We start from the raw sequence: 18953 nt of genomic DNA, 5'->3' as shown, positions 1-18953 counted from the left end.
CATTATTTCTGGCCTAAGTTTCCATCCTAGTTGTAAACTTTTAACTACTAATTTTATGTATAAAGTAGTGAATGAGGAGCCAGTTTACTTTTATGCATCAAAAGTTTTCCTAATTCAATGACTTTTCTTTGCTCCTGGATTATTTCTATTCCCCCTCCCCAACCACAGAGAATACACTGGACTTGTAAATGAAAAATAAAACAAAAAATAAAACCCAAATTTTTTTTAAATCAAGAATTTACTTCTTTGCAGAGAAGAGTTAATCTAAGAGGCTCGACAGTCCTCTTTACAAGACTGGCCCTTAGCTAAGGTCTGTGAACATGGATTTGGGAAAGGTTCTCACCATTCCTTAAATGATGAGAGTGTCTCACTGTCTAAATTGCTTGTACAAACTATCTGGCTTATGATGAATACCTGCTTCTGTGTGTGTGTGTGGTTTAGGTTTGTGATAAGCTGATAAACATTCTGGATACTGAATTTCTTATACATTTTTCTGGTTGTCAAGATATCTCAAGTTCCAGTACAACTCATAACTGGACAATTAAGTCCTGTGTGACTCCACTGAGAGCTCTCTTGGACTCTTGTGCTTTATATCCTTTCGGTTTTACCTCATGTGTCTCTTTAGTGCTGAAAAATAGTTTAAAAGTTAATGTGCACTTGAGCCAAACCACGATCTTTTCAGTTACTTGCTATTCAGCTGAAAGTTGAGCAGTGAATAAGGATAACAGAAGAAGAATTGATGCCGTTGAATTGTGGCGTTGGAGAAGAGTACTGAATACCCGATGGACTGCTAGAAGGACAAAGACGTGCATTTTGGAAAAGGTGCAGCCAGGGTGCTCTATGGAGGATAATAAAACTTCATATCATACACTTCAGTCATGTTGTTACATGGGGTTAGTTTTGGAAAAGAATATCATGCTTGGGAAAGATGGTGGGTCAGTGAAAGAGAAGAACCCTCCAGGGAGTGGATTGACATAGGGACTGTAATAATGGGCTTCAGTTTATCAGAGATGGTGAGGAAGATGCAGGGTAGGGAAAGGTTTAGATCTGTTGTTCATAGGTTTGCTGAGTGGTATTTAACTTGGCAGCATATTATCACCACCACAGCACATAATATATACACACAAAAAACACACAGTGAGTCTCAGGAATCCTACAAGCAGGTCACCAAAGCTCACTGTGTTTTTGACATTTCTTAGATCAATATTCTTCTGCAACTCCATAACTCAAAAGCACCAATTCTTCTCTCATCCTTACTCATTGTCCAGTGCTCAGATGTGTAGTGATTGAGAAGATGATGGCCTGAATCTGGTGCAACATAGTTTTCAAACTGGTATCTTTGCTCCTTAGTAACTTAAAGATGGTCCTGACTGTAGACTTTGCTGGAGCATTATGCCTTCTAATCTCCTGACTGCTAATACGAAGGCTCTTGATTGTGGGTCTAAGTAAAATGAAGTAGTTTACAACTTCAATCCTATATCCATCTATCATAATGTTGCCTGTTGGACCAGTGGTAAGAATATTTGTCTCATTGAGGTTGGAAAAGAACCTGTATTGAAGGCTGTATTTGTTGATCTTCTGCAGCCAGCATTTCAATTTCTCTTCACTTTCATCAAGTAAGGGTATGTCATATTTGTAATACAGATAGAGGAATCTTCCTCTAATCCCATTGCCATATTCTTCTTCATTGAGTCTACTTTCTTGAAGTATTTGTTCCACATACCAATTGAATAGGTATGGAGAAAGGATATAGCCTTCGTGGACACCTTTCCTGATTTTAAAACATGCAGCATTCCTTTGTTCTTTTCAACATCAGCTACTTGGTCTAGGTATAGATTCCACATGAGTACAGTTAAGTGTTCCCATTATTTTCAATATTAGCCATAATTTGTTATGATCCACACAGTCAAATGTTTTTGCATAGTCAATAAAGCACAAATAGACATTCTTCTGATATTCTCCTTTCAGCCAATAACATCAGCAATGATATCCCTAGTGCCACAGCCTCTTCTAAATCCAGTTTAAACTTCTGTCAGTCCCCTGTCAATGTCCTGGTCTAGCCACTTTTAGATGATTTTCAGCAATATTTTACTTGCTTGTAATAATAATGATACTCCTAGATAATGTCCATGTTCTGTTGGATCACCTTCCTTGGTAAGTGGAACAAATATAGATCTTTTCCAATCAATCAATGAAGTAGCTGTCCTCTAAATTTTCTGGCATAGTCTGTGAGCACATCCAGGGCTATATCTATTAGTTGAAACATGTAAATTGGCATCCTATCCATTGCTATGGCCTTATTTTTTGTCAATGCTCTTGGTGCATCTTAAACTTCTTCCTTCATTACTATTGGCTATTGAGAAAATAAACGGAAAACCAAAACAAGTGAGTACAGTAGAGAGGATAATACTTCATGCTAAAATGTTTGAACATAGCTGTGTTGTTGAAATGGAATTCCACTTGGATAATAAATATTGTATGTTTTTATTGTACGAAGATATTTGGTAGCAGAGAGTGACTGAGAACGGTCTTGAGTGAGGAGCCAAATTAAAAAAAAAAAAAAAAAAAGATTTAAGGCTAACCTGAAAGCTGCTTTTTAGGTAGAATGCTAAGGGCATTTTATCCTACTGGTTAAGAATAATCTTTTTGGTAGCGGAATGATTAGATGAAACACAATGTGAATGAAAGAATGTATGAAACACAATGTACATGAATGAAACAGTGTATACAAATGTTATATGCAAACTAATATAACATTTTAAAAAAGTGTTAAAAAAGAAAAGTTCATCTGTATTTGTGTATGAACACAGGCAAATACCATACCCTTTCAGTGCAGCCTCATTGCATCATTGTTACTTTTGTTGAGGGCTGTTGAGTCAACTATAATTGAGCAACCCTATGAACAACTGGTTTGATCTCTGACCTACCCTGTGCCTTCCTGACCATTTCTGACACACTGGAGCCCACCATTACAGTCACTGTGTCAATTCATCTCATTGAAGTTTTTCCCCACCTTCACTGACCCTCCACCTTTCTGAGCATGATGTCCCTTTTCAATGCCTTTTCTATCCTACAAACATTCCCAAAGTATATGAGATAAAGTTTTACTATCCTTGCCTCCAGGGAGCACTTTGGCTGCTCCTCTTCCAAGATACATTTGTTTGTCCTTTTGACAGACCACAGGATATTCAGCACTCTTCTCTAGCACAACTCAAAAGACATTAATTCACCTTCCATCATCCTTATTCGCTGTCCAACTTTCAGTCACATAACAAGTAATTGAAAAGATTATGCTTTGCAGCAATTACTTTAATCTTCAAATTGATACCATTGCTCTTTAGCACTTTGTAGAAGTCCCTGACAATAAATTTACCAGTACAATACTTTGATTTCTTGGCTGCTGGTACCAAGGTGTTAACCTACTTATTTATTAGTTCACGTGCAACTGTTGTTATGCACTATTGAGTCCGGACTAACTCATATCTGACCCTCTAGTGGATGTTCACAGGCAGTAAATCTCTAGGGAGGAGATTATCCATCCTTCTCCCTCAAAGTAGCTGATGAATTTGAACTTTTTGTGAGTGCTTTTGGGGTGAAAGCACAGCTTCTTAACATTTGGCTACCAGAGCTCTCTGGAATTACTAATACTAGGTACCTTTTGAATTTATGTCAAGATTAGATACATTATATATAGTCAAATGTTTAGAAAAATGCCTAGCATATAGGAGACAGTATACAACTGTTAGATATGAGTATTTTAATGGAGTAGAGGGGAAAATAAATTAGGAAAAGAGTATTAAGAGCCTTGAATGTGATGATTAATGGACTAGTTAAAAATGTTAAGTAAACCAGTTATCATGACAATGTTCTTTAATTACATTTAATGTAAAAATCTCAAACATAGCTATACGTATAATGGTCTACCATGCAGATTTACATTTTACCCCCAAGGTGCCTCATTTACCTCATACTCTTCTGGACTTTCATATGCTGATGCCGAGGGTGAAGAAATCATTCCTTTACTGAATTTACTTATTGAGTAACATGTTACACACAGAAAGACAGGCCATTCTGAAGCTTATATTTTAGATGGAGGGACAAAAATAATAAAAATAGTAACTGAGTGAGTAAAACATTTGATGGAGAAATGTATTATGGGAGACAAAGAAAGCAGAGCCCCAAAAAAGCATGGTTGCCCATATTAAGAGATGCCCCGTTTTAAAGAAGCACTCAAGAAGTTCTAAGTGGCTCCCTGTCTTGTACCAGCTCAAGGCCATCAGGAGTGGAGACTTGAGACCTCTTGAATTGTGTCCATACTTTGAGACTCTTTCCTCCCACATTAGGAAGTGCATTTTATCATCTCTCCTCAGTGTCTGCTATGAGTTCAACCAGAAGAAATACGATTATTCTCTTTTTCTTCTTCTAACAAAATCCAAATGTTTTAGCTCTTCCAAATACTATCAGCAGTTGCTACAGACTTTATTCTGACTCAAGGAGCACCCCAATGTGTCAGAGAAGAAAGATATCCCATAAGATTTTTAATGACTAATTTGTAAGAAACAGATCACAAGCACTTTCTTTTTAGACACATCAATGTAGAATTGAATTTCTAACCTTCAGGTTCTGAGCTTATTTGCACCACTCAGGGACTCCAACTCTTTCAAGACTTACTGTTAAAATTGTTATGGAATATCCTTGCCAGTGACACAGATGTTTTGCACTTTTGGAAGATGAAAAACCTCTGATAGTTAGAAATAATTCTGTGAAAAAAATATAAAGACAAAATGACTATAAAATATAACAGTGAAAGAATTTTTCTTTTACTTTTCAAAGAGAAGAGCAAATTGGAGGAGGTTGTGGGCAGGGAGAAAAGTACAACAGTGAATGAATGGAAATCTAAAGTCTCTGTAAACTTTCATTAAAATTAATTTAAAAATATATCTGAAATGAAAAATCAGGCTGGAATGCTTAAATATTTAAAGAAAAATGATAGATTCCATGACCTTTTTAGTATTTGCTATCTCAATTGTCATGGCACTGGAAGAAGATGTTGACAATCACCTTCCAAAGCAGACATGAAATAAGAGTTGGGAAAGGATGAGTGCAAAGATCATTTAACTAAGAAAATATCCTTTATCAAAAGAACAACAAGGGGAGAGACTCTCTATTACTAAAGACATGGGACCATGTCTAAAGGCTTATTCATCAGAACACGTGACACTGAGTGTTTGAAGACAGAAAGGAGAAACAAGAGCATGAGAAGAGTGGGATAAATCAAGAAAATAAATGAGGCCAAATTAAAAAGAAAAGAATAACATGTAAACTCTTGGGATTTTTTATTTGCTAGATTCTACTTTATGTCTTTTTTTAATGCACAGAAAGATTGGCATGCTTTTAAAGGTGGTGCGTCTTAAATAGTGCTTAATGAAAGGAATTTGTTTGAACACTCATTAAGTAAATGAGTCAAAATTAATGATCATTAATTTTTTGGTCAGGAACAATAAGAAAGTGTATGAGAAGGTATAGTTTTCTTATTCTTCCCACAGTGTTTGTTGGTCAACCACCAATTTTCTTTTGAAATATTTTCGTTATCTTTGATCTGGGTAAGCCTATCCATATGGCTTCCGTCTTTTTATGACAGATCTGTGTTGTTCTTAGTTTTTTGTTTTGTCTGTTACCTATATTATGTTAAAAAATTGGAAATGGACTTGCCATCATTGGGTGGGCTGACAAGTCCAGGTAGTTATCCAAATGGTCAGAAGGATCCAAAAAGTTTGTTTTCATGATATAAATATTCTCTGTAAGAATGGCAACCAGAGTTTGTGCCCAAACTCCAAGAGAATGAATGCCATCATCCAGGAATTCATCTAGAGAGTTTCTATTATGTTGCTCTGTAAATTTTAGATAATTAAAAACCTAGTAACTCATCTACTTTTCATGTATGCATCACAAAAATAAAGGATTTTTTCATTCTAAAAATTATCCTGTGAATTAAGTGTAGATACCAAATACTGAGTTTACTTGTATTTAATGGATAAGAGTTAAGGTGATAGACCTTTGGTATTCTGTAATAGGTAATATCTGAGATGATAACAGGATTACCAAATTCCTGGAATATTAATTAGAATTATAACTGGTAGGGCTGATGAAAGGAAAGATCAGCAGACTACTGCCAGGAATTTATCATTTCTAGAAACTTGAAGAAATTAAAATCTGATATAGTTTCATATGCTTGATTTTTATTATTTATCTTGCAAAGGAATAAGCCTCAAAGGTTGGATTTCTCCATATCATACTTAAAAGATGTGTGGCCCTTAATAGAATCATATAATTTAAAAAAATATATGTATCTAATTGTATCACGACTGGAATCCAGGTTGGAAGTCATCTGGAAAAGCTGGATTCTATAGAGGTTTGTTTTCTGGTTCTGGTGAGGATTAGGGTGGAATGTTTACTCGCCCTTGGGTGTGAGTAGAATTTATTCAGCCTCCTGTTTAAAACCACTTTGGGCCCTTGGTTTACCCATGATGGACAGTGTTTGGTGAAGCTCCCCAATCAAAACAAACTTGGAAGCAAGAGTGGCATCCATTTCCAGAATAACTTACCTCTAGAAACTCTATGAACGTGGAGAAACAATGAAAATTATACAAGTGTTCAGGTCTTTTGTTCATAGGATCACTATGAGTCATCTATGCCTCAACAACAACAACATAGAGAGAGCTCTGTTGGCCTAGAGGATAGAAAATTATGCTAACAATTCAAGGGTGGATGATTTTAATCTGCAGCCTTCAGGCCTTGTTTTCATTGTTTTTGATTAAGCATTCTTCTAAGTGGCATAGCACTGAGTGGTTGCTATAATGCTAAACACTGTGACACTGATGTGTCAAATGAAGTAATAGTTACCCATGGTGAGCAGTGTTTGGTGGAGCTCCCCTCCCCGATTAAAACAAGTTTGTAAGGAGGAGTGGCTTCCACTTCCAAAATAACTTACCTCTGGAAATTCTATGAATGTGGAAAAATGATGGAAGTTATATAAGTGTTCAGGTCTTTTGTTCATAGGGCCATTATGAGTCAACTATGACTCAGTGGCACTTAACAACAACACAATAGAATCATAAAAGTTCAAAAAATACGTGTATCTACAATAGGGAATTCTCTTCTGGCGACAATGAATTATACTTAAAGATAGATTTGTCATTGGGTTGAATCTTAAGTCCAAGATCTATTGGATGTTGTTTGCATATGTCTCACAGACTCTTCTTCATGGGAAGTTAGCTTATTATTGCTAGGGTAACTTTTCTCACCCTCTCCATTTCCATGAGAGAATATAAAGGAAATAAAGCTTTGTAACACAGCTCTTTCATTTCTTCATTGGATAGTAATGCTCTGTAAGTACAATCATAAAGTCAGTGACAGGCAGAACTTGAGAGAAAGAAAAGCTGTCAATCAGGATCATAGCTCTGTGGGAAGGAACCAGTAGGTCTAGTGCTCAGTGGGAACGAGCCAATCCCCTTCACAGTTCTGCAGGAAAAGCCTTGCTGGAAATCAGCAGTCAACTGAGATGTTGGGATTCCCTGTTTAAGTTCTACCTGTTTCTTCTTTTGGAAACTGTAAAAGTAAATGAAATATTGTGTTTTAATGGACTTTCACAATGAATCATGATGATGGAAGGAGTTGTGAAGTTATATAAACTGTATCAGGAGATTTAAAAAATTTCAAGGAGATGACAATAATCATTCTTTCACCCTTTCTCAGAAAGTTCCTATTCTCTAATAAAAATGAGTTTGGAAAATTAAGTGTCCATTTTTTATCATGTTAGGGCAAATGTTTCATTTAATAATCTTCTGGTGGCAATGTATTTGTCATTTAACAGGTGTCTAGGAGGAAATTTATAGATACTTTTCTATGCTCAATAAGAAAATTCTAATTATAGGTGCACATATATAAGATGATTTAATTGTTCTATTAAAACAGGGAACTATAGGGCTTTTCTATAAACGTTCAGAGAGGAGTTTTACCAAAAAAGATACATTTTAAGTGTTGTCACTATACACTATCTGCTGTCACTGCTCTCTGACCAAAGTATAAAATCAACAAGAAACAGTATGGAACTCAATGAGCATGACTGTGTTTAGATAAAAAGGGATTTATGAATACAGAAATTTGAATTCCATATAGCTTCTATGTGTCATGAAATATTATTTTGTTGTTTCAAAACATTTAAAAATATAGAAACTATTCTTAGCTGTTAGGATGTAGTTTTCTGATCCCTGTTTGACATAATCAAATCAGCACAATCAACTAGCTATTGTAATATAATTATATTCTACTCTTAAGCTTGGCTGTGGAGAAAAACAGATGGACTTTTATCCTTCAAGTATTTTAAGAACTTCCTCAAGTAACATTGTGATTACCAATGTCACCTTCACTTTTAAGACTCCAGCCATCCAGGAATCATGACTCTTCTTCTTGCCAGTTTCAGTTTGTGTCAGGGGAGGTTCTCCTGAAGGAGAAGTAGGATTGAGTCACTTAGCGTTCCACATCTACTCTACCTACATTTCCCAAAGAAGAAAGAGGTGAATAGGGAATCTCAGCATAGAGCACTGTAGGAGCAAATACTGCAGATTAGAAGCCATAAAAGATAGGCAGGGTGGAGAAGCCTGAGCTCAAATTTGACCAGCAAATTTATTGTCATCTTCAACGTCAATTATTTTTTAAAAGTAGATAACCCCAAAACACACAAAGTCATATAGCTTGACTGTAGTGACTTCCACAGGTTACATGCCTCTTACCTTGCCTTTGTGTGGTATAGATTATATTTCATTTTTCCACCCAGTATGATTCAGCAAGTCTACTCTGAATGTGGAAACTATTGAATAATACTATTAATATCACATGCAAGCAAAATACTAGTGAAGATCATTCAGAAATGGCTAGAACAATACATAGGTAGAGAACTGTCTAAAGTTCAAGCAGGATTTAGAAGAGGCTGTGACACCAGGGATATCATTGCTGTGTCTGATGGATCTTGGCTGAAAGTAAAGAATACCAGAAGAAAGTCTATTTGTTTTTTATTGATGATGCAGAGGCATTTGTGTGGATCATAACAAGTGTGGCTAAAATTGAGAAGAATTAGAGTCCCAGAGAACTTAGTTTTGCTCATGTAGAACCTATACCTGAACCAGGAGGCAGGCCATTGTGTGAACAGACCGGGGAATATTAAATGGCATTAGGATTGGAGGGAGACTCATCAATAACCTGTGTTATGGATATGACACAACCTTTTGCTGAGAGTGAGGAGGACTTGAAGAGTGCTTGTTGCAGAAGATCAAGGAATGCAATCTTCAATATGGATTGTATCACAATGTCATGAAAACAAAGATTCTTACCACTGGACCAATAGACAGGCATTGTCATTATGGATGGAGAGGAGATTGAAACTGTCAACAGCTACATCTTGCTTGTATCCACAATGAACACCTTCAGGTTTGGAAGCAGGAGTGGCATCCACTTCCTAAACAATATACCTCTGGAAACCCTATGACCTTTGAGAAGACGGTAGTTCTATAAAGGCTTCAGGTCTTTTGTTCATAGGGTCCATATGAGTCGTGCTTGATTTGACAACAATCAACAATACCACAACAGAAATTAGGCAATAAGGAGATACATTGCACTGGGAAAATCTGCAGTTAGGGACCTCTCCAAATTATTGAGGAGTAATGTCAGTTTGAAGATTAAAGTATATCTGATTCAAGACATAGTCTTTCCAATCACTTGCTGTGAATCTGAGAGCTGGACAGTAAATAAAGATGACAAAAGAAAAATTTATGTCTTTGAGCTGTGGTGTTGAAGAACGCTGAACATGCCGTGGACAAGCAAAAGAGCAAAGAGATGTGTCTTGGAGAGGGTGCAGCTAAAGTACTCTATAGAGGCAAGAATGATGAGGCTTCATCTTAAATACAGTGGGCATGTTGCTAGGAGAGGCTATTCTTTGGAAAAAGACATGCTAGGAAGGGTGGAGGGTTGGTGAAAGAGAGGAAGACCTTTAACCAAGTGGATTGACACAGTGACTCCGACTATGGGCTCTTGTGTGTCAAAAAGTGTGAGGATGGCACAGGATATAACAGTGTTCAGATCTTTTATTCATAGGGTCTCTATGAGTCATACTCAAATTTACAACACCTAACAACAACTCTGAAAACGTGCTGGAGGGTGAGCTATATGGATCAGTCCCAAAATGTTGTTACCCAACAACAACACTTGCCCTCTTACTTACTGGGTTTAAGAGAGGAGTACTTAAACAAGGAAGTGTGCTGTTTCATTGAGTACCAGCATTAAGTCATGTTCCCAAGTCTTGTAAGAGAATCCTCTTATTACCCAATTACTGGTGTCAAGAATGTCTCCTTCCTCAGAAGAAACCCCACCTTCCACCCATTAAGAGTGGGCCTTCCTTTTTGAACTGAAGTTTTTTGAAATTCTATCTTTTTAGCTCTTCCTGATTCATCTATCTTGCTACATGCAAGATACATGTGGGTTTTATCTACATGAGTTCAGTGACAGATTTTGATTGGTGTAATAACAGCTGCATAACAAATAGCAGAATTCATATTAGGGGCATCCTGGTCCGGACATCCCAGCCCTGCTATTGGGTAGTTTTTAGCCAATTCCTACTCATAGTGACCCTATGTGATGAATAGAACAACTCCGTAGAGTCATAGGGGTTTCTAGACTCTAATCTTCAGAGAGACAGATGTTTAGGTCTTTCTCCAGTGGAGTGGTTGTATGGGTTAGAACCACCCCTCAGTTAGAAGCTAAGGACTTAATCATCACATCATGGGATACCTAATCTCAGAAAACTACTTATATTCTAATATTAGTCAAAAAACATTCAATTACAGGCTGAGTTATACATAATAGAGGTTGAAAATCTTAAAGAGTGCCAATAATTTGAAGTAAATTTGGTTATTAAGTACCCTCAGTAAGAAGATATTTTTAATCTGTAAAATGCTTTAATTCTTATTATTGTTGGGAAATTAAATTACCAGCCATATTGCAATTTAAATCATCTCTATTAGATGAAAACATTGTATTGCATTTTACTTTATTTTAGGAGTTAAACTAATTTACATATATCAAGGGCAAATTATCACAATAACAAAATTAACTATAAAATTTGAATTAATTAGTAATGTAATATCCTGAAAAGTTAATCTCTTTTGGAGTCCTAGCTCAGTCTTAACTACTTTTATGAACTTAGGCAGATAGTTGAACCATTAATTATTCAATTATTTGAATTAAAAAGTGGTAATGGTAACATGAATTCCTTAAAATTAATATGAGGAATAAAATTAAGTAGACATACAACACTTGAGCACATAATACTTAGTAAATCATAACTATTTTAATGAGGTGGTGATGGTGAAGATGATAACTATTATAGCCATCATTTTGTAGAAAAAAACAAAGATAAATTAAGATAGTATTCATTTTTGCGAAATTAATAAGTTAAGAGCATTTGCAGAGCCTTGGTGTGTAATGTGTTGCATTGCTGACTTCAGAAGTTTGACTTCACAGCTACTTCATAAAACATAGATAGATAATCTACAACTATAAACATTCACAGCTTCAGGAATTCAATAGGTCGTTCACTGTGAAATCAACTGATTTCGAAGAAGTAGGTTTGATTTAGTTGTTGTTATTAGATGCCCTTGAATCAAGTATGACTGACTCATAATGGCCCTATGTACAACAGATTGGAACCCTGTGCTATACTCATCATCTTTGATTCAGTAGAGCCCATTGCCACAGTCTCTGTGTCAAGCCATCTGACTGAGAGACACCCTCCCCTTTTCTGACTCTCTGCCTTTCCATGCATGATGTCCTATTTCAAGGAATAGTCTCTCCTAGCAACATGCCCAAAGTATCTGAGAGAGGCTTTGGCATCCTTGCTTTCAACAGTAAATTGAACAATATGTCTTTACTTTGAACAGTAGAAGAGTACATTGACAACTGCCAGAAGTTCAAGCTGGGTTTAGAAGAGGTCCTGGCACCAGGGTTATCATTGCTGATGACAGATGTATCCTGGCTAAAAGCAGAGTACCAGAAGAATGTTTATCTGTGCTTTATTGACTATGCAAAGGCATTTGCCTGTGTAGATCCTAACAAATTATTTAACATTGATTGAGAAGAATGAAGATCCCATAACACTTAATTATACTCACATGGTCTATATTTAGACCATAAGAACTGTTGTCCAAATGGAGCAAGGGAACATTGCAAGATATAAACTCAGGAAAGGTGTGCATTAGGCTTGTATTCTTTCTCTATATCTACTAAATCTGTATGCTGAGCTAGTTAGAAAGGTTTATTTTTCCCCCCAACATATCCTATATTTAGTTTCATTTTAAATAGTTTTGCCAAAAGCATTAGCCAGTTGGTTAATATTTGGTTTTGATTTAGTAACCCTAAATAGACCTTGTGCCAGGTTGTTTCACAAAGCCATTACCACATGCAAACGGAGAAGAGTATTCATTAGTCTTACAGTATGCTTCCCATTAATCATTGTTTAGCTTGGTAAACAGATATTTGCGTTTTATTTTGATGCCATTAGGGAAATTAGTGTAAATGAGAAATTTAATTCTAAAAAGCCTTATAAATATACCAGAGGCTTTCACATCCAAGTGTTAAATGGTATCATTTAACATTCTTTTAATCAAAAGCCAACTTTTCTGTGTAATATTTGGAATATTGTTAAAGAATATTTTTTTGCATATAGAAGAAATGAAGAATGTAGCAATGCACAAAGAAAATTTAATTTTCCATGTCTTCTCTCAGCAGCTATAAATAATCACTATTAACATGTTGGGGGATATATATATATAATATTCTCATGATATTAAAGATTAAAGATATTAAAAAATAGATTTAGTAGTTCTTTTTTGTATAGACATATACCTGCAAATATGTGACTATTTAGTTGCTGTGTCTCAACTATCATCATACTCCTTTCTGCTTGCTTTGTAATACAACATTTGGGATTCTCTAAATGACAGCCTTCTGTTTCAACCGGTTTCCTAGTGTTCTTGCTTTGTACTGTTAAGTTGGCTCCAATTTATAGTGACCTTGAGTAAAACAAAATGAAACTTGCTTTACACTGTGCCATATTTTTGCTATACTTGAACCTGATATTGCAGTCACTGAACCAATCTATCTTATCCAGGGTCTTTCCTCTTTCCCTGACCCTCCACTTTTTCAAACATTATATCCTATTCTCGGAACTAGACCAGCCCCTTCTGACAAAATGCACAAAGTATGTGAGATGAAGTCTTATTGTACATGGGTTTGGTGTTTGGGGAGGTTTTTTTGTTTTTGTTTTTTGCTTACAAAGTGTGTTTACATTGTGTTTTACACTATTCTTCATTCATATTTTGTTTCATACAATAATTCTCATGTTTTATGAAATTAATCACCATTGCATCATGCCCATCATTACTTTGTGTCTTTTCACCCAGATCCTTCCCATTTCCTTACCTAGCAGCATTGTCAAGGTTTAGTAGGGCAGCACGCAATAAATGTTAGAGAGGGTGTGGAGAAGTGGGAACTTTCATACACTGTTGGGATTGTAAAATGGTACAAACACTCTAGAGGACAGTTTGGTGTTTTCTCAACAAAGTTGAACACAAAAATTTCGTATGACTCAGCTATTCCACTACTGTTAATATACTCCAAGGAAATTAGAACTGAGGCACAAATGGAGATTTGTACACCAGTGTTCATAAGAGCATTATTCAACATTGCAAGAACATGAAAACAGCCAAATGTCCAAACACATCTGTACATGTTTTGAAAGATCATTCTTGCTACTCTCTGCATGTGTTCTGGCATCCCTTGACATATTAAAAAAATTGTTCTCCCTTGATATTGTTAGCTGCCATCAAGATGAATCTGACTCAAAATGACCCTATGAACAACAAATCTGAACCCGATCCTATCCTGTGCCATACTCAAATCTCTGACACATTCAAACCCATTTCCGTAGTCACTGTGTCAATTCACCAGGTCGAGAGTGTTCCCCACCTTTGCCATCCTTCCACCTTCCTGGACTGATATCCTTGTCAAAGGATTAGCCTCTACAAGAAACATGCCCAGAATATGTGAGACCAAACTTGATCATATTTGCCTCCAAAGAGCAGTCTGGGTGCACCTTCTGAAATACATATCTGCTTGTACTTTTGTCAGTCCCTGGAATATTCAGTACTTTTCTCCAACACTACAACTCAAAGGCATGGATTCTCCTCTGGCATCCTTATTCATTATCCAGATATCAAATGCATAGCAGGTGACTGAAAAGACCTGAGTAGGGTGCACTTTAGCCCTCAAATTAACACCATTGCTCTTCAATTTGGAGAAATCCCTGACTGCAGACTTTCCTAGAGCAATACATTCTAACTGCTGGTACCAAATGTATTATTTGTGTGCTGAGTAACTTTTTCAAAATGCTGAATTCTGTGAAGAAGAATATGACATCGGGATTGGAGAAACAATCATTAATAATCTTCAGTATGCAGAGGACACAACCTAACTTGCTGAAAGTGAAAAGGACTTGAAGTATTTGCTGCACAATGTCATACATTTCAGCCTTCGATATGGATTACATCATCGCCAAGAAAACAAAAATTATTAGCTACTGAACCGATAGGGAACTCTGGTGGCCTAGTGGCAAAAAGCTGTGCTGTAATCCCAAAGGTATGTGGTTCAAATCCACCAGGTGTTCTGTGGGAGGAGGATAGGCAGTCTCCTCCCATGTGATTAACTGCTTCTAAAATTTGCTGGAAGGTCAGCTATGTGTCAGTTCTGACTTGATGGTACACAACAACATTGATGACAACTGAACCTGTAGACAATTAATGGATCTCCCTGTAGAGTCTATCAATTGAAGAAACAAAATGTTGGGAAGTGGCAAACTGGCAAAGAGAATTGTCTTTTTCCCTCCTCTCTGTTCACTTTTGTGTTTAAGCTCCATATGGGCAGTTGATTTATCAATTACATTTCTTTTTCAGCTTATTCTTAGTCTCCAGAACAAAACTTTTGGCACCTTTCACTTACTTGTTTCATATTGATGGAATTCCCTCCGAATTCTTGAGGTACCAGCACCAACCAGGGGTGGTCTTTTTGGGGTTTCATTGGAGCTTTTCCCATTCAAGTAACACCAGTGTCTTTTCAATGTGAGAGACTGAATCAAGGAGCTGTGTGTGACCTCTGTAGCTTGCTTATATTGTTTTAACCATTTCCCTATTTTAAATTCTGTCGGAGTAATTCTAACACTGTAGTTTATGTTTTCTTAGGTTGATGCTGAGATATATGCTCAAATGCAGGACTTTTTTTTTTATTCAACATACTTCTTCATTCAACTTTAATTTTGTGCTTAGACATTACTCAAACTTTAACTACCTTTCACAAATGATTTGAGCACACTCTGTGTCAGCTGAAAGAATGGCATTTCCAATTATTTAGTGAAAATAATGCCTGCAAGAAAGTCTTTCCATGTTGCATTCTTTGCACATACCTTTTTAAAGATTCTTTTAGTATGTTTATTTAGTGTTTATAAAAAAATAAATATGTAAAGTTAAAATGTATTACTTTGAAAGGTATAACTGGCAAGGATTTTAATATAGAGATCAGGAAGTTGAAGTATAGTTCATTTTCACTAGATATTTAACTTTCAGTGAGTCATTAGTGTTTTATAAGGTAAAAGAGAAAATTAAAGCATAAGAATAAGTGCTAGATATAAATGATCAAATATTTAAAAGCATACATCTAATTAAGAACATAATAAATAATATTTTAATGGTCTTGTGATAAAAACCTACTTTAGCACAGTTTTAACTGTGGATTGAATTCTCCAAATGTGTTTCTGTGTGTGTGTGTGTGTGTGAGAGAGAGAGAGAGAGAGAGAGAGAAAGTGGCATATGGAGTAGGTAATGCTTAATAATCTGCTTTAGCACTTAATCAACTGCATGCTATTAATCAACCCCTAATAAATGATTCTTAATAACAACTTATTATAAGCTATTATATGTTGTTATTATTAGATTATTATAAATAATCTTTGATGGTCAAGTTTCTCTTCCTAGGAAGGATAGCCTTTAAGCTGTTGTGTTGGAGAAGAGTATTGAATATAACATGGAATGCTAAGAAAATGAACCATTTTAACCAGGAGAGGATTAAACCAGGATGGTCCTTAGCAGCAAGGATTCTGAAGTTTCATCTGACATATTTTGGACATGTTGCAAGGAGGGACCAGTCCTTGGAGGAGGATGCTATGTTTGGGAGAGTAGAGGGCAAGTGAAGGGAGAGGAAGACCCTCTTTGAGGTGGATTGATTCAATGACTGGGGTAATCGGGGTAGATGTGTTGGAGACAGTGAGATTGGCACAGAATAGAGCAGAATTTAGAGCTGTTGTACATAGGGTTGCTAGGAGTCACAGGTGACTTGATGGCACATAACAACCACAACAATATAAAATTAGCTATTTTAAGCCTTCTCATAGATAAATCTTTGCATGTATCCTTCTTATTCCCTTAGAAATATCCCTTTAACAAATAGTGCATAAGTGCATAAGGCCATTGTTGTAAAGGATAACTAGTAAGATGTGGATAGGAGTCCAAAAGGTAAAGTGGAGGGGCCAAGGGGACAGAGTGGAAAGGGGAGAAATCACTCGGATGAAAGAATTTGGTTGGTAGAGGGTAAAGATTAGGGGGTTGGGAAGGATCCAATAAGGACCTGAAAACACTATTTTAAACAAAAAAAATAAAAGAAGTATTCATTTAGAATTATTCCCTTAAAAAATTTACCCTAAGAGTACAACTGAGAGGTCAAAGGGCATGGTTATAGTGGTATACCACTGACAGTTCTATTAGCAGTGAAGGAGAATACATGTTAAATAAGTATCACCGACTAATTCAAAATGCCAATATAAATAATTTGAAATATATTCCTCACCTAACTCATAGCTCTGAATTAATGATTTCTCAAAGAATTCATTTGTTGTTTTACTGTTCCCACATATTAAATCTCCATTAATTATTTTAATAGAATTTTCTTTCCTTCCTCCTTCTTTTATTTTTTTTAACAGTTTGGCTTTTATAGCTATGTAAGGGTTGAAAGAGTGCCAGAGAGTAAAAGTGATTAATAATAGAGGGGAAAGTAAAAAATAATTAAAAGCCAGTGAAAGGATAAAGCGTAATATTGTCCATTGAATATTAAGCCAACATCCATGAGAAACCATGGATTCATTTGTTCTCTTGCTCACAAATCTTAATTACATTTAATTTTTATTTCTGTTTACCTCAGCATGTTGGCACTTGCCTTTCCAAAGTTCCTTTTCTATTTAGTTCATTCTTAATTATTCTGTTGTTGTTGTTGTTACTAGTACCCGTTGAGTCAATTCCAACTCCTGGCAGCCTCCTATGTGCAGAGTAAAACTATTGTATTGCTGTTCTTATGTGCCATCGACTCACTTGTGACTCATAGTGACCCTATGTACAAGAGCCCTAAACTCTGCTCTATTCTGTGCCAACCTTATTGTCTCTGACACACCTACACCCATTACCCCAGTTACTGAATCAATCCATTTCAACAAAGGTCTTCCTCTCTTACGCTGTCCCTCCAACCTCACAAGCATAATGTCATTCTCCAAGGACTAGTCCCTTCTTGTAACAAGTCCAAAGTATGTCAGATGAAGCTTCAAAATGCTTCACTCCAAGGAGCAGCCCAGTTTCACCCTTTCCAGGTCAAACCTATTTGTCCTCCTAGCAGTTCATAGTCTGTTCAACACTCTTCTTCAGCACCAAAGCTCAGAGGCATCAATTCTCCTCCTATCATCCCTAGTCATTCTTCATCTCCCTGACACATATCAAGCAATTGCAGAGACTATGGCCTGTATCAGGTGTGCATTAGTCTCCAAACTGATATTGCTCTTCAGTACTCTGGAGAGGTTCCTGACAGCTGACTTTCCCAATGCAATTTCCTGATTTCCAGCTGCGGTACCAAAGTGTGAATGTAGAACCAAGCAAACTAAAACTGTTAATAATCTCTTCAGCATCCATAGTGATGCTGCCAATTAGCCCTGTGGTGAGAATCTTAGTTTTCTTGATGTTGAGCTTCAATCCATATTGAAGGTTGCAGTCTTTGACCTTCTCAGCAAGAGCTTCAGTTCCTTCTCAGTTTCAGTAAGCAGGGTTGTGTCATCTGTATAACGCAGGTTGTTGGTAAATCTTTCTCTAATCCTGATGCCACATTCCTCCTCATATAGCCCAGTGTCATGGATGATCTGTTCTTCATATAGATTGAAGAGGTATGAAGACAGAATACATCCCTGGTGGACACCCTTCCTGATTTTGAACCACGCAGTGTCTCCTTGCTTTGTTCTGATGACTACCTCCTGGTACAAGTATAGGTTGTCTTCTTAGGTACTTCCGATTTTATTTGGACTACCAACCTCTTCTTTGTTAGTCAAATGCTTACAGTTTATAATTCTTTTTTTTTTTACTCTTTTAGTTGAGAGAGTAAAACTATTATAATTCAGGTTAATAAAAAAAATACAATAAAGACATATCTCAAATTATGCATGCAAGCCAGCCTCAAACCTCACAGTTCCCAAACTTTGAGTACTGCCAATATTGGCTCCCTCTGCTGTCCAACAAAATTCTTAGTCCTGCCAATATTGGCTTCCCCAATCCAAGTCTCATCTCGCATCAATTCCCCAATTCAGCCATTGCTTGCTGCTACCATCCCAAAGTGTATCCTACATCTCATTGGATTGAGGAGGTCTCTCTTCTCTACAGGGAGGAAGAATTCTCTCTTTTGGTGCAGGAAGATCTTCTATTCTCTACTGCTAGAGATGTTCAATTTATTGACAAAGATAGCTAATCCTCTTGTAAATTGTTGTTGTT

Source organism: Elephantulus edwardii, unplaced genomic scaffold (genome assembly GCF_000299155.1).
Source record: "Elephantulus edwardii isolate Elephantulus edwardi_28Jun2011 unplaced genomic scaffold, EleEdw1.0 scaffold00149, whole genome shotgun sequence".
In the NCBI taxonomy this organism is placed as follows: domain Eukaryota; kingdom Metazoa; phylum Chordata; class Mammalia; order Macroscelidea; family Macroscelididae; genus Elephantulus; species Elephantulus edwardii.
Note: the sequence above shows the minus strand (reverse complement) of the source record.